Source organism: Elaeis guineensis, chromosome 7 (genome assembly GCF_000442705.2).
Source record: "Elaeis guineensis isolate ETL-2024a chromosome 7, EG11, whole genome shotgun sequence".
Taxonomy (NCBI): domain Eukaryota; kingdom Viridiplantae; phylum Streptophyta; class Magnoliopsida; order Arecales; family Arecaceae; genus Elaeis; species Elaeis guineensis.
In genome coordinates, this window is record NC_025999.2 from 102,399,827 (window position 1) to 102,411,481 (window position 11,655).

Sequence of the window (11,655 nt, forward strand, 5' to 3'; positions counted from 1 at the left end):
AAGGATATGGTCTTGGCCAAAAAACACCATTGAGTTTTCAAGATAGGAAGGGAGTGAGTGATATATTTAATGATGCAAAAAATAAGTTGATTGATGTCAATATAATTGTGGGCTCCCTTATATTTTGGATAAGTTTGTTCAAGGTAGGATTTTATGTAGTTTGTATAAAATTTTAGAAATTTGCTTGTTTTGAAAAAAAATAAGTATCAACACAATACATTTTGAGAATCTTTATAAATAATTTCAATCTATAAACTTAATCTTGCAAATACATCCATTGCATGAGAGAACCTTCAAGCTTATTTATTATTTCATTTGATTTACAAAGATGGTGACAAGCCGAGGGTTCCCCACCAACAAACTCAAGTAAAAGGATTTTCTTTTCTATTTTCAGGTTAACAAGGCATTGCTTTACTTGAGTTTGGATCTATTTGCTATTAGCTATTTCAACTCTACAATGCAACTTCCAAGCTCAAAACTTCCATATCAATCTCAACTTTATGGTTTGGATTGTGGTAACAACACATCTAAACAAATGGCAAGGATATGGTCTTGGCCAAAAAACACCATCGAGTTTTCAAGGTAGGAAGAGAGTGAGTGATATATTTAATGATATAAAAAATAAGTTGATTGATGCCAATATAATTGTGGGCTCCTTTATATTCAGATAAGTTGGTTCAAGATAGGATTTTATGTAGTTTGCATTAAGTTTTAGAAATTTGCTTGTTTTGAAAAAAATTGAGTATCAACACACATTTCGTTTTGGGAATCATTATAAATCATTTCAATCCACAAATTGAATCTTGCAAACACATCCGTTGTATGAGAGAACCTTCAAGTTTGTTTATTATTTCATTCAATTTACAAAGATGGTGACAAGTCGATTGGTGCTGAGTTTATTGAATGATTACATCTGTGATTATGTTCCTACTCAACTTTTTGTATGAACATATAATACTTTTTCTTCAAAGAACAATATACAATGTTGCGATCAAAGGCATGGCTCAATCAATATGGGACTAATGACGTCCTTCCATTTACACCACATTATAGCCCCCAGTTAAGGAGACTACAGTGCTTCAGCATACGAGGTATTATCTGCTCCACCCCATGGGACTCATGGTTCGTCCTTCTGGATTTCAATCCAAAAGACGCCTTATGTGGAAAAGATGGTCTCTTCCTATATAAGCTTGAGTTCCTCTTGACTCATAACTAATGTGAGACCAATGATGTCCTTCCTTCTATACCATAATATATAGTATATCATAAATTGAGAGGAGTGTGTCAAATAAATTCTAAATCCAACAAACTCAGTAATAGAAATACCCTTCACATTTCAAAGAAATATTATTTGTACAAGCATATCCACATTGTTAGCAAATACCACAAATAATATATTAATTATTTATATTTTTTTGATTATCATTTTTCATTGTCATAAACTCCCACCTCATATAATTCAAAATTTAAATGTGTTATCAGTATTTTTTTTAACCCAAGAAACCTTTGTCCCCTATTCATTATTATACTGGTTGCTTCTCTGTATACATGCATTGCATGCACCAAGAGTAATCACATCGATAGCAATGTCCAGAACATCTCATGTCTTGCTTTTATATCTACTACTAATGAGACTGAAAATTAATCGGATATCCATACTGGTTATTTATTTGATAAGTGCATATAGGTATTAATTGGATATTAAAATTTATATTTATATTTATTTAAAATAGATAAAGATATAAATTGGAAATTGGAATAGATGAAAATAAATCAAGTAGAAGATGTATTAATTTTTTAGTTATTTTTCCTCACAGGCAATTGTGCCAGATTAAATAAGCTCGCAAACAAAACCGAAATTCTGGATCCCAACCCCAAAACGGATTCCAGAATCCAAACCCGATCCGTCAAAGGCACAAGCTCGAGCACGAATATTACACCCAGACCATAGAAGCGAACCCAGTTCGCCCTACCGCTCCATGTATCCCTTCTCTCGCTCTCTCGAGGGCATACGGTCGAACATCTCCCGCGTGAGGAGAGCTCTGTAGTAAAGGGAGCCTCCCGCCTGAAGAGAGCTCAATTAGGACGAGAGAAAGGAGACCATCCAGCATCGATCCGAAGAGACCATCAAGGTCATCGCGCCCAGCATCCGCATCGCCAACCTCTCCTCCGATGTCGCCCGCGCCCTCGGCCCCTACGTTGAGCACCGCCTCCACAAGATCATGCGGGTACAATAGTGACCCTCTCTTAACCTCGAGGTGATTCCCCTCGCGTTTGATTCTTGGAAAGCTAATGGTTTGCGGACTCTTCGTCTCGATAGTGACCCTTTCTTAACCTCGAGGTGATTCCCCTCGCGTTTGATTCTCGGAAAGCTAATGGTTTGCGGACTCTTCGTCTCGAGGGTTGCAAGAGGTGATGCACCCCTCGAAGCGGACGGTCTTGACGGAATGATGCGGACCGCGCGCCCAGGTTGAGGAACGCTGAGGTGAGTTTCTCGCTAATGCGAATAGCTTGATTTTTCCCAAAAAATTGGAACTTTTGGGATTTTAAATGGGTTTATTATAGGGATTTTAACGAATCGTATGTTTATAAGCTTAAACGATGAAAGGGAAAAAAAGTTCGTAGCTTTTTCATTGGATTAATGGAATAAAACGGTGAGTTGAAGAAGGGAATGCCTTTCTTCGATCGAGGAAAATTGGAGCAGGAGGAGCCTCTGAAGTTCCCCAAGTGGAGTACCAACGATTTGCTTCTCCACGTGAAGAACAACTGGCTCGAGTTCTCTCGTCCCTCGACCCCAGCACCATCTGCATCCAGGTTCCTGACATTTTCTTCTCTCTCTAATGTTAATATGGATTTGTGTGAGTTCAAGGATTTGGGGTTCTTTTTTTCTTAAAACCTTCTAATGCATAGAATCCATGTCCTCTACCTTCGAAAAGCCTATATCTTATCATCATACTTATTTTTTGGTTATTCTTCATACACTGCGTAATCCAAGTTGTCCTAAAAATCTGAATATTAACAGATAAGCGTGGAGGATTTGGAAAGACAAGCATCATTGTGGACAAATACGAATAGTAGCAGGTTACTGCCAGATTATAAAATCAGGTAGACATTGAAAACCCTTTTGAACGCGCAGAAAATATATAGTAAGCACTAAATCAATCATGCCGTAAACATAATGTTATATCCTATTGATGATACTTTATAATTTTTTCAAAAAGTTTAACAAAGAATGCTGTTGGTGGTGGTGCTGGTTGTGGTGTTGGTGTTGAAGGAAAACTAGGTGGTGGTGTTGGTGGTGGAGGGGCACTACCAAGGCACGAGAATGAAAGGAGGATATGGACGTATCATATTTGCAGGTACTCTTCCATCGAATTAGCAATTTTCAAAGTTTATATTTTAAGACAACACTTTCAATAACCATAATAGTAGCTTTAAGTATCTTAACAAATAGTTTTTGCTCTTAGAGATCGCCTAGAGGAAAAAAAAAAGAAAAAAAGAAAACCTAGATAACCATGATTTAGATTTTAGAAACCACATATTAGCGGCTAGGATTTCCCTTTTAAGGGAGGATTTAGAACATAGAGTGTGTAACAGGGAATTTTAGTTAAAGAGCGAAATATACGGTTGATAATTTTCATGTGTGCCAATTCGATTAGGTTTTGGTTCTTCATATTGTATCTATGTGTAGTCCATAAATTTCAAATTTATATTGCTTGGGCTTAATCATTTTCTAACTTATTAGAGTTTGCCAAGTTTTTTCCTCACAAATAGTAAAACCTATTCAATATATTACAAATTTTATTTAGATATTATCTTTTATATAAAATTTAATCCATATTTTATTTTTTTAATAATTTTATATTTATTTATTTTCTCTTTTCTGCACTGCATGGTTTTGTGCTTATACATCTTAACCATATACTCAAGTTCATTTTCTATTTGAGTAAATTTAGGGCATATTTGACTGAGGGAGTTGGACTTTAGAATGGAAACAAAAATGAGTGATTCCCATTCTAGCCATTTGATTAGAGGGAGTCTTATTTCTATATCGATTCTTGAGGAGAATGGAAATGTATGAATCCCTAAAAAATTAATCTCTACTCTCTAATAGTATTCAAATCCCATTTGGATTCTGATTCTAATTTTGATTATGAAATCCGATGTCATCTCTCTAATGTATCCGAATTAAAGGGGATCTGAATTCTCAAACTTTTTTTAGTCATGATCCTCTCTTATTTAAAATTTAAGAAAAGATCTAATCTTCAAATCATGATGATTTATGTATTGCACAATGATTGATGTTGCTGTTTAACTCTGGAGTTAAGGTCGATAAGACCAATGTGAATAGCCTTATCTCAATGTGCTATGCAGACTTAAAGATGTAGTTGTTGCTACTCCATGGTCGGCAGATGAGCTTGAAATAAATTTTTCTTATCAGATTTTTCTGACGAGGGATCCTTCAATGCTTCAGTCATTCAGAATTCAAAGAATAATCAAAAGCAAAAAAAAGTTGAGAGCGAGTATGAGTTATCAAATGACTTATCTGAGGATTTTTTGTTTGTCTTTATTTATAGAGGGAGTTCAATAACTATTATTCAGATGGATGGGACGTGCAGTAATTACATAGCAATGATTATAATAGTGCTTAACTAATCAATACCCATGTAATCTCACAATTGCAACCACTTTAAACATGCGATGATGGTTGTATGGGTGTAATTGTCATCGATATTTCCGGGCCGACTTGATCATGTTTTCAGATTATCCATATCCGAGGTACATGAGGTCGGACAGTGTGGAGGTGGATCTAATTTGACTATTGCCATTGAATAGAATTTGAATACTATAGAAAAGTAGGATTTTTTTGGGGGATTGGAGCATTTCTATCTCCCTAGGAATCCGAATGAGAATATGGCTTCCCTTAATCAAATGGCTGGAATGGGAGTCAATCATTTTCATTCATGAATCTAACTCCCCCAACAAAACATGCCCTTATTTGGATTCAAAAATTGGTATGGATGGATATTATTTTGTTTAGTCTCACCCTTAATCTTAACTATTCTTCTAATTTCATCGCATGCTATCTACTTCTCTATGTTTTTGTTCCCCCAAATCAATTATAAATATCGAAAATGATCACTTTTAGGAATTTTATGATCATCTAGTTTCGCTCCCTCTCTCTATTTTTAGTTTTACTAAAGGTACATTGCGTGTCTTTCGTCTTAGTCTTACTTAATTTGAAATCCTTTCATTTTAGTGCTCTTCTGCATAATTTTAATTTATGATTAACTCCAATCTTAGTTTTATTTATTAAGATTATATCATTTGTAAATAGTACACAACAAGAAATATCATCGTGTATATTTTAAATAACTTCATCCATAATTAGCACAAAAAGATAAAAATCTTGAGCAAATTTTTAGTATAAATCTATTATGATTGGATATTCAGTGGTATCATCGCAGATACTTTTTACACTAGTAACTGCTTGCTTACATTAATATAACCATTAGAAACTCATATCTTTGTTATTACACACCATAAGGCATCTCTAGAAACTTTATGATATGCTTTCTATATCAATCTTTAAATGAGAAAAATAGTTTCCATAGTCAGCCTTCTTAGCATAAAACCATGCTTGATTTTTAAATTAGTCCTCCGATATCTTTATTTTACACCTTAATCACCATGCTTGATCTCCCTCTTCCCTAGTTGTATGGTACAATTCATAAGTTTAATGCTATGATAGGTAGAATAATTTTAAATATTATCTTTATTCTTGTAAATTGGTACTATGGTGCTTTCCTTCATTCAGTGATCATTTTTCTACTTTTAATTTTTTTATTAGATGAATTAATTGACTAAGTTATTTCCACATCAACTAATCTTTTCTTTTTTCTTTTGCTAACCTTTTCTCGTTTTTTGTGTGCATAACCTTGTTCTACCTTTGATCCTCTTAATGTATATTTAAGATTTTTATTCTCTTTTTGAATTTATCCTTAGTTAGTGTTACTTTTATATTTTTTATGAATAATTTTATATTTATTCTATCTTTTCTTATATTATCATACATCTATTTTAACATTCTCATTTCAATTATGTTCATTTTGTGCACATTTTATTTTTTAATTAGTCAAAATTTTATACTATGAAGCGTAGCTGGTCACATTACTGTCATATAAAGTTTTCTCTTTGTTTTAGTGCATATCCTTTGATCACATGTTATTCTGATGGTACTTCTTTATTTTAGTTTCCATACTTTATTTCTATTAATAACATGCACTTCAATCTCATTTTTTTATAAAAATTGATCATATATACTAAAAATGATCACATTAAGAAACTTTATGATCCTTAACTTTTATTCTATTTTCACTTTTATTTTTAATTTTACTAAAACTACATTGCACGTTTTCTGTCTTAGTCCTACTCAGTACAAAATTCTTTGATTCTTCCATAATTTCACTTTACAATTCAACTTTAGATTATCCACTAAAATTATATCATTGATGAATAGCATGCGGTAAGGAATATTGTCTTGAATATACCCAGTAAAAAGGGAAGGATTTTGAGTATTTTTTTTTTTTATACAAATGTATTATGATTGGATAACTCACACTAGTAACTATTTAGTTACATTAATATAATTACGATAAAATCCTTTCTTTTCTGTGACTTACCATGAGACTTCTCTGGAAACTTCATAATATCATTTCTCTAAATCAATAAAAATTATATAAAAATCTTATTTTTTTTCTCTATATTTTTTTATCAAACTTCAAAGGAGAAAAATAGTTTCTATATTTGATCTTTTTGGCATAAAACTGAATTGATTCTTTGATATCTTTGTGTTCCCACTCAGCTTCTTCTAAAATTCTATGGTATAGCTTATGGGTTTAATAATATGATGATTAGAATAATTTTGAACATCATTTTTTAGATAGGTACTATAATGCTCTCCTTAATTTGTTGGATATTTTGTTGATTTTTAAAATTTTATTGAATAAATTAGTTAATTAAGTTGGGTTTTTTTATTGGGTGCATAGACTTTTCCTTTTTTTTGTTTTTTTTTTAAATCTTACATATTTTGTACGTCTATTTAAGATTTCTATTCTCAGTAGCATCGGTGACAAAATCTAATTATATACTCCACCACCGTAATGATGATATGGCCTATATGTGGTACCCGCAATGCATAGTCCATAGACGGTAGTCGCCGGCTGTGTCGGTGGCGTGGGTAGGAGAAAATCTGGCATGCACCAGGTCCAAGTGAACCAGGGGTGCATGCATTCCGGAGGCCGTAGGAAGGCCGCTACGCGGAATGGTGTCATCGGGCGATGCAACGCGGTAGAACCCCGCCACGCGAATCAGACGCGGAAATAACACGAAAGGACCGGGGCACAAGTATACGTGCGACGGATAAGATCCCATCGCTCTATGTATTCGGTACTCCGCGTTCTAACCACCGCGGACAAGGCGGATTAGCATTTTGCTTCTTGTCAAATAAATTTCCCGTCGGGGTAATCTCCTCTGCTGAACATATTCGATTCCGTTCTCTTGCTACGGCTCCTGTTCCTCCGAGCGCCGGTACCAATTCCCCCTTCCCCGAGCTGAAGAATGCGAAGGCAAATATCGACGATGGCGTGCCCTCCGATTATATCTCTCCCCCTCGAGCAGTTGGTGACGCGAGGCTCGCCACCAGCGACCATGCAGCGGCGGCGGCGGCGGCGGCGGCGGCGGCGGTGACGTAGAAGACAGAAAAAAAAAAAAAGGGAGGAAAGAGGATAAGTTATATCCAACAGCATATGCACCAAGTGACGGTGCATCACCCCAATCAGCCGCTTGTTTTAGTGGCGGTGTTCCTTGATTAAGCCCAGCTGGACCAGCCAAATCCCACGGTGAATAACGCGCCACATCAACTCTTGCTTGTCGCGAATTCCCGATTGCGCGTTATCCACCGTGCACGTGCTCCGAGATTTGCGCTGGTCTACTTGGGCGTGGTCTAGGCAATAATTTCTCCGAGATTAAACGTTGGACGATTAGGTCCTCGCGATTGTGCTTGGTGTGGTCGCCCGTCGTATGGTACACGATTGTGGAATATGTAAAATTATTGGTTGGACTAGGTCCGTAAGTTCAGCCGTGGACCAGTCCAACAAAAAGTTAAGTTGCATGAGTGCGGCAGGTCTTGATCGCGTGTTTTTTTAATGCTTGTTGGTCGATCGCTTAGCTGGTGGATTTGATCCAACCAATAATCTCTCGTCAAGTATAATTTCTCCCGTAAGAAGGCTAGATTCTCCGTTCACGTGTCCCGCTCAAGAGTCGCTCGTCCGACCTTCGCTTATCAATCCAGTGCTTTTACTTTTTGGGGATGGACTGTTAGTCGCACCAGCGTTCGGACACCCAACGGCACGCCCACGTACCATTGTGCGTGCCCGATGCATGCGGGGCGACGGATGGTCGCGAGATGGTTTAAATTCGAGTGTCTTGTAGTAGGTATATGCATTATTAAAATAATGCGTGGCGTTTAAGGCACGAAAAAAGGGCCGGTCGATGCGTCCAGAAGTTGGCCGGCAAAGAAAATGTGGCCTGTCCTTTTCATCTATATAGGAATCCTTATCTCTTCGAGGGCGTCATTCGTGGCGTCACGCTGGTTGCCGTTGGGATAGGAGAGGCGCGCATCCACTCTCCGAAAGAAACCAATCAGGAGGGACCAGGCCTTAAATATCACCGAATTCTTCAGAAAGATCCACGGGAGCGGGGCCTTCAAGGTTTCGTGGGAATCGCTATCGTCGGTGTGTGTGCACGGACCCGCGCACTTCTACCGCTTTCAAACTTTTGAATAACGTTAGTCGGCAGGGTAGGTTTTAATATTGTTGCGCTCACATGCCGGTGACGATACCGATTCCGTCTTAAACGAGCAGCGATAGTGTGTTCCTTTACACGTTTGGCTTATATTCTGGATCCGATCCATCGAAAGTGAACTTAACCCTTACAAAAATAACAAGAGAGGGAAAGGAAAAAAAAGGGTGAAGGTAGCGGCGACCAACAAACTTTCTCGTAACATCGGCAAAGGTTTAAGGATGGCCACAGGTCTTAAAATTCGGAAATTTTTCCAAGTGGAAGTTAATTTTGCGGGGCGGGAGGGAAGCAAAGAAGGTGGTGACCTGTGTAACCACACCCCCCAAAAAAAAAAAAAAGAAGTGGGGACCGTATGATTTTTTTCTGGCAACATTGACAGGACATGTGATGTGACTGGGACATGTGATGGACGGCGACTTCTTGAAATAAGTTTTATATTTGAAATTTCCTGGAAGTTTCGCAATTTGTTTTGTTTTGGTAGGTCGGCGAAACTTGCGTAAAAGCTATGGCAATCGACCAGGATGCCTAAGAAGAATCGCGCACCGCACCACAGAATGCTTCGCATTATGGATAGCCACTAACGTGTGTCGCATATAATATGATATGTATTTTGAATTGCTGGCCAGATGGCAGCTCTTTATTAGTGCACCACAATATGCATTGCTGCCGCCTACCGCAGGGGATCTATGCTCGTTTTACTTAAATGCTCTTCGCGCGGTGGCCATGCGAACCATCCTGCGATCTGCGATCTGCCTCCCTAGTGCTGGCTAAACTTGCTTCCTAACGGTCTTCATGGCTCCCGAAAACGCCCGGGGCGCCCAGGAGAGGCCTGAGTTGGCTCGAAACAAAGATGAGTATTCGTGGCTGTCATATCTCGGTTTTGCTTTTCTCACATATAACTCGATCCTCGCCATCTACCGCTCCATGAACGACCCATGGATGGTGGCCTTCGTTGTGGGCTCCTACGTCGATCTCATGTCCCTTTTTTATTTCCTTCGTGTCTTTGAGAGGACACCGGAAACTTCCACTCAAAGGGGAAGGTTGAAGGTGGTGGTATGGACCCTTGCCACAGTTCTTACCCTGATGTTTAGTTATAAGGTAGCGGCCATCATGCCGCTGGCGGTTAAGGTAATAGTGTGGGCGATGGCAGGCACGACCACTCTCGGTGGCTTCTACGCCTTTTTCATCTATGAGGAGAATCCCAAACTACGGGACTTCGTTCCTCCGAAATAATATGCAGGAGGAAACGGCGGTATCCGTTTGCCTGTGCGTGTGGAGCTCCTTTCGTGCCCCCTACGCCATGGGCTCGCGCGCTGGGGCCCATGCGCTGGACTGGCGATGCTCCGGCTGCAGCGCGTGGCTCTCATCGCACTGGCCGGTGGCGGGTGGGACGCGGAGGGGGCTTATACGTGCGGGTCATACGGATACCGTATTTCCCTATTATTTAGGAGGTACCTTCCTGTTAGGTTTTTTCCCCAACCTTCCGTGTATATGTGTGGTTGCGCCGTTCGTGTTTTAACGTCTTTTACTGTGAACTATGTTTTTTTATCCCCCCCAAAAAAAAAAACGTGTTTTTTCATGAACTAGGTTTTTAGTAGTAGGTAATCAATGTAATGAAGAGTTTCTACTCCAATAAAAGGAAGAGCGGTAGCGATGGAAGAAAATAGTTTGGAAATCGAGAGTTCGTGGGGAGAAAGACCGATAGATGACATGAAAATTCTCAGTGGATGAATTATCTCGCTTACACGAACGCCAGTAAGAACGACTGGAAGTTGATGGTTCTGATCAGATGCGTATGTGGAGATGCAATAGCAACTGTAACAAGGAGGCTCTTAATCGGTTGATCTCCTGTTGGCCCAGGTTGAAATTTTAACTGTGCCCTGCTTGAAAGGAAGAGAGGTTTAAGAATTTTTGAAAATAGTATATCACAAGAGTTACGTGATGGGATAATCTATGTCGGTCTGTATTATTTTTCTTTGTTGGTAAGATCTTATTAGAATGTTTTTAGGGTATCAGTTTGTTTTTTTTTTTTTTTTTCTCTCTTTTGTAGGGTTGTTTTGTACCAGTCCGTATATAAAGTCTGGACATCGGTATATATCATCATATACCGGATGTAATGTAAGAGAAATATGAGGTTCTCTCTCTTATGTTGTTATTATTATTATTATTTTTTCGGTGGTGGGGTGCAGGCGGTGATCGTCATATGCTCTTTTCTGCTACAAATATTTTAACAAAGACAAACCTGTGCATGTATGTAGCACATGGAAATATGTACATATATGAATTGAGTTGTGCCGAGGAGGGTCCATCGACAACTGAAAGTTGTTTAAGCATGCAAAACCAACCCTAGATAGGCTAGATGATGAAATTTCAGTGGGTCAAACCTAAGTATTCATCAGTCAGACAGACTTTAGGTAGGCTAACCATGTTCAGCTTTAACTAATATACCTTGAGAGCTCTGACGACGTGAACTGTTACTTTTTTAATCAAAAAGAAAAAAGAAAAAGAAAAGTGTAGCCTCTGAAAATATGACGGTAGCGATGTAATTGATATCAAGCCATCTAAGATTTGCCTATTAAACCATGCTTATTAGGCAGGTAACCTCCGGCTTATTAGACCATGTGTGTTAAGTGGGTAACCTTTTGCATATTAATTCATCCTTATTAGGTAGGTAATCTTGTCCGATATGTTTAATAAATAGACAATATTGGTTCGGGTCCAACTAAAACCTGTTTAACCTGAGCGTTGGTATGGTATCCACGTGGAGAAAATGAAGAAAATTTCAAAATAAGA

At 38.2% G+C, this 11,655-nt stretch overlaps 1 long non-coding RNA gene across 5 annotated transcripts; it reads left to right on the forward strand.

The window, feature by feature from the left end:
• Positions 1 to 1,954: 1,954 nt before the first annotated feature.
• On the forward strand, positions 1,955 to 11,029 carry LOC109506101 (uncharacterized). 5 transcript variants are annotated; one of them, XR_012142547.1, is made up of 4 exons: positions 1,955 to 2,485; positions 2,566 to 2,814; positions 3,023 to 3,105; positions 3,275 to 11,029. It is a non-coding gene; the product is annotated as an uncharacterized lncRNA (long non-coding RNA). The 5 variants fall into 5 exon arrangements; XR_003801270.2 differs by having other exon boundaries at positions 1,955 to 2,228; positions 2,321 to 2,814; XR_003801268.2 differs by having other exon boundaries at positions 1,956 to 2,485; positions 2,594 to 2,814.
• The last annotated feature ends 626 nt before the right edge of the window (positions 11,030 to 11,655 follow it).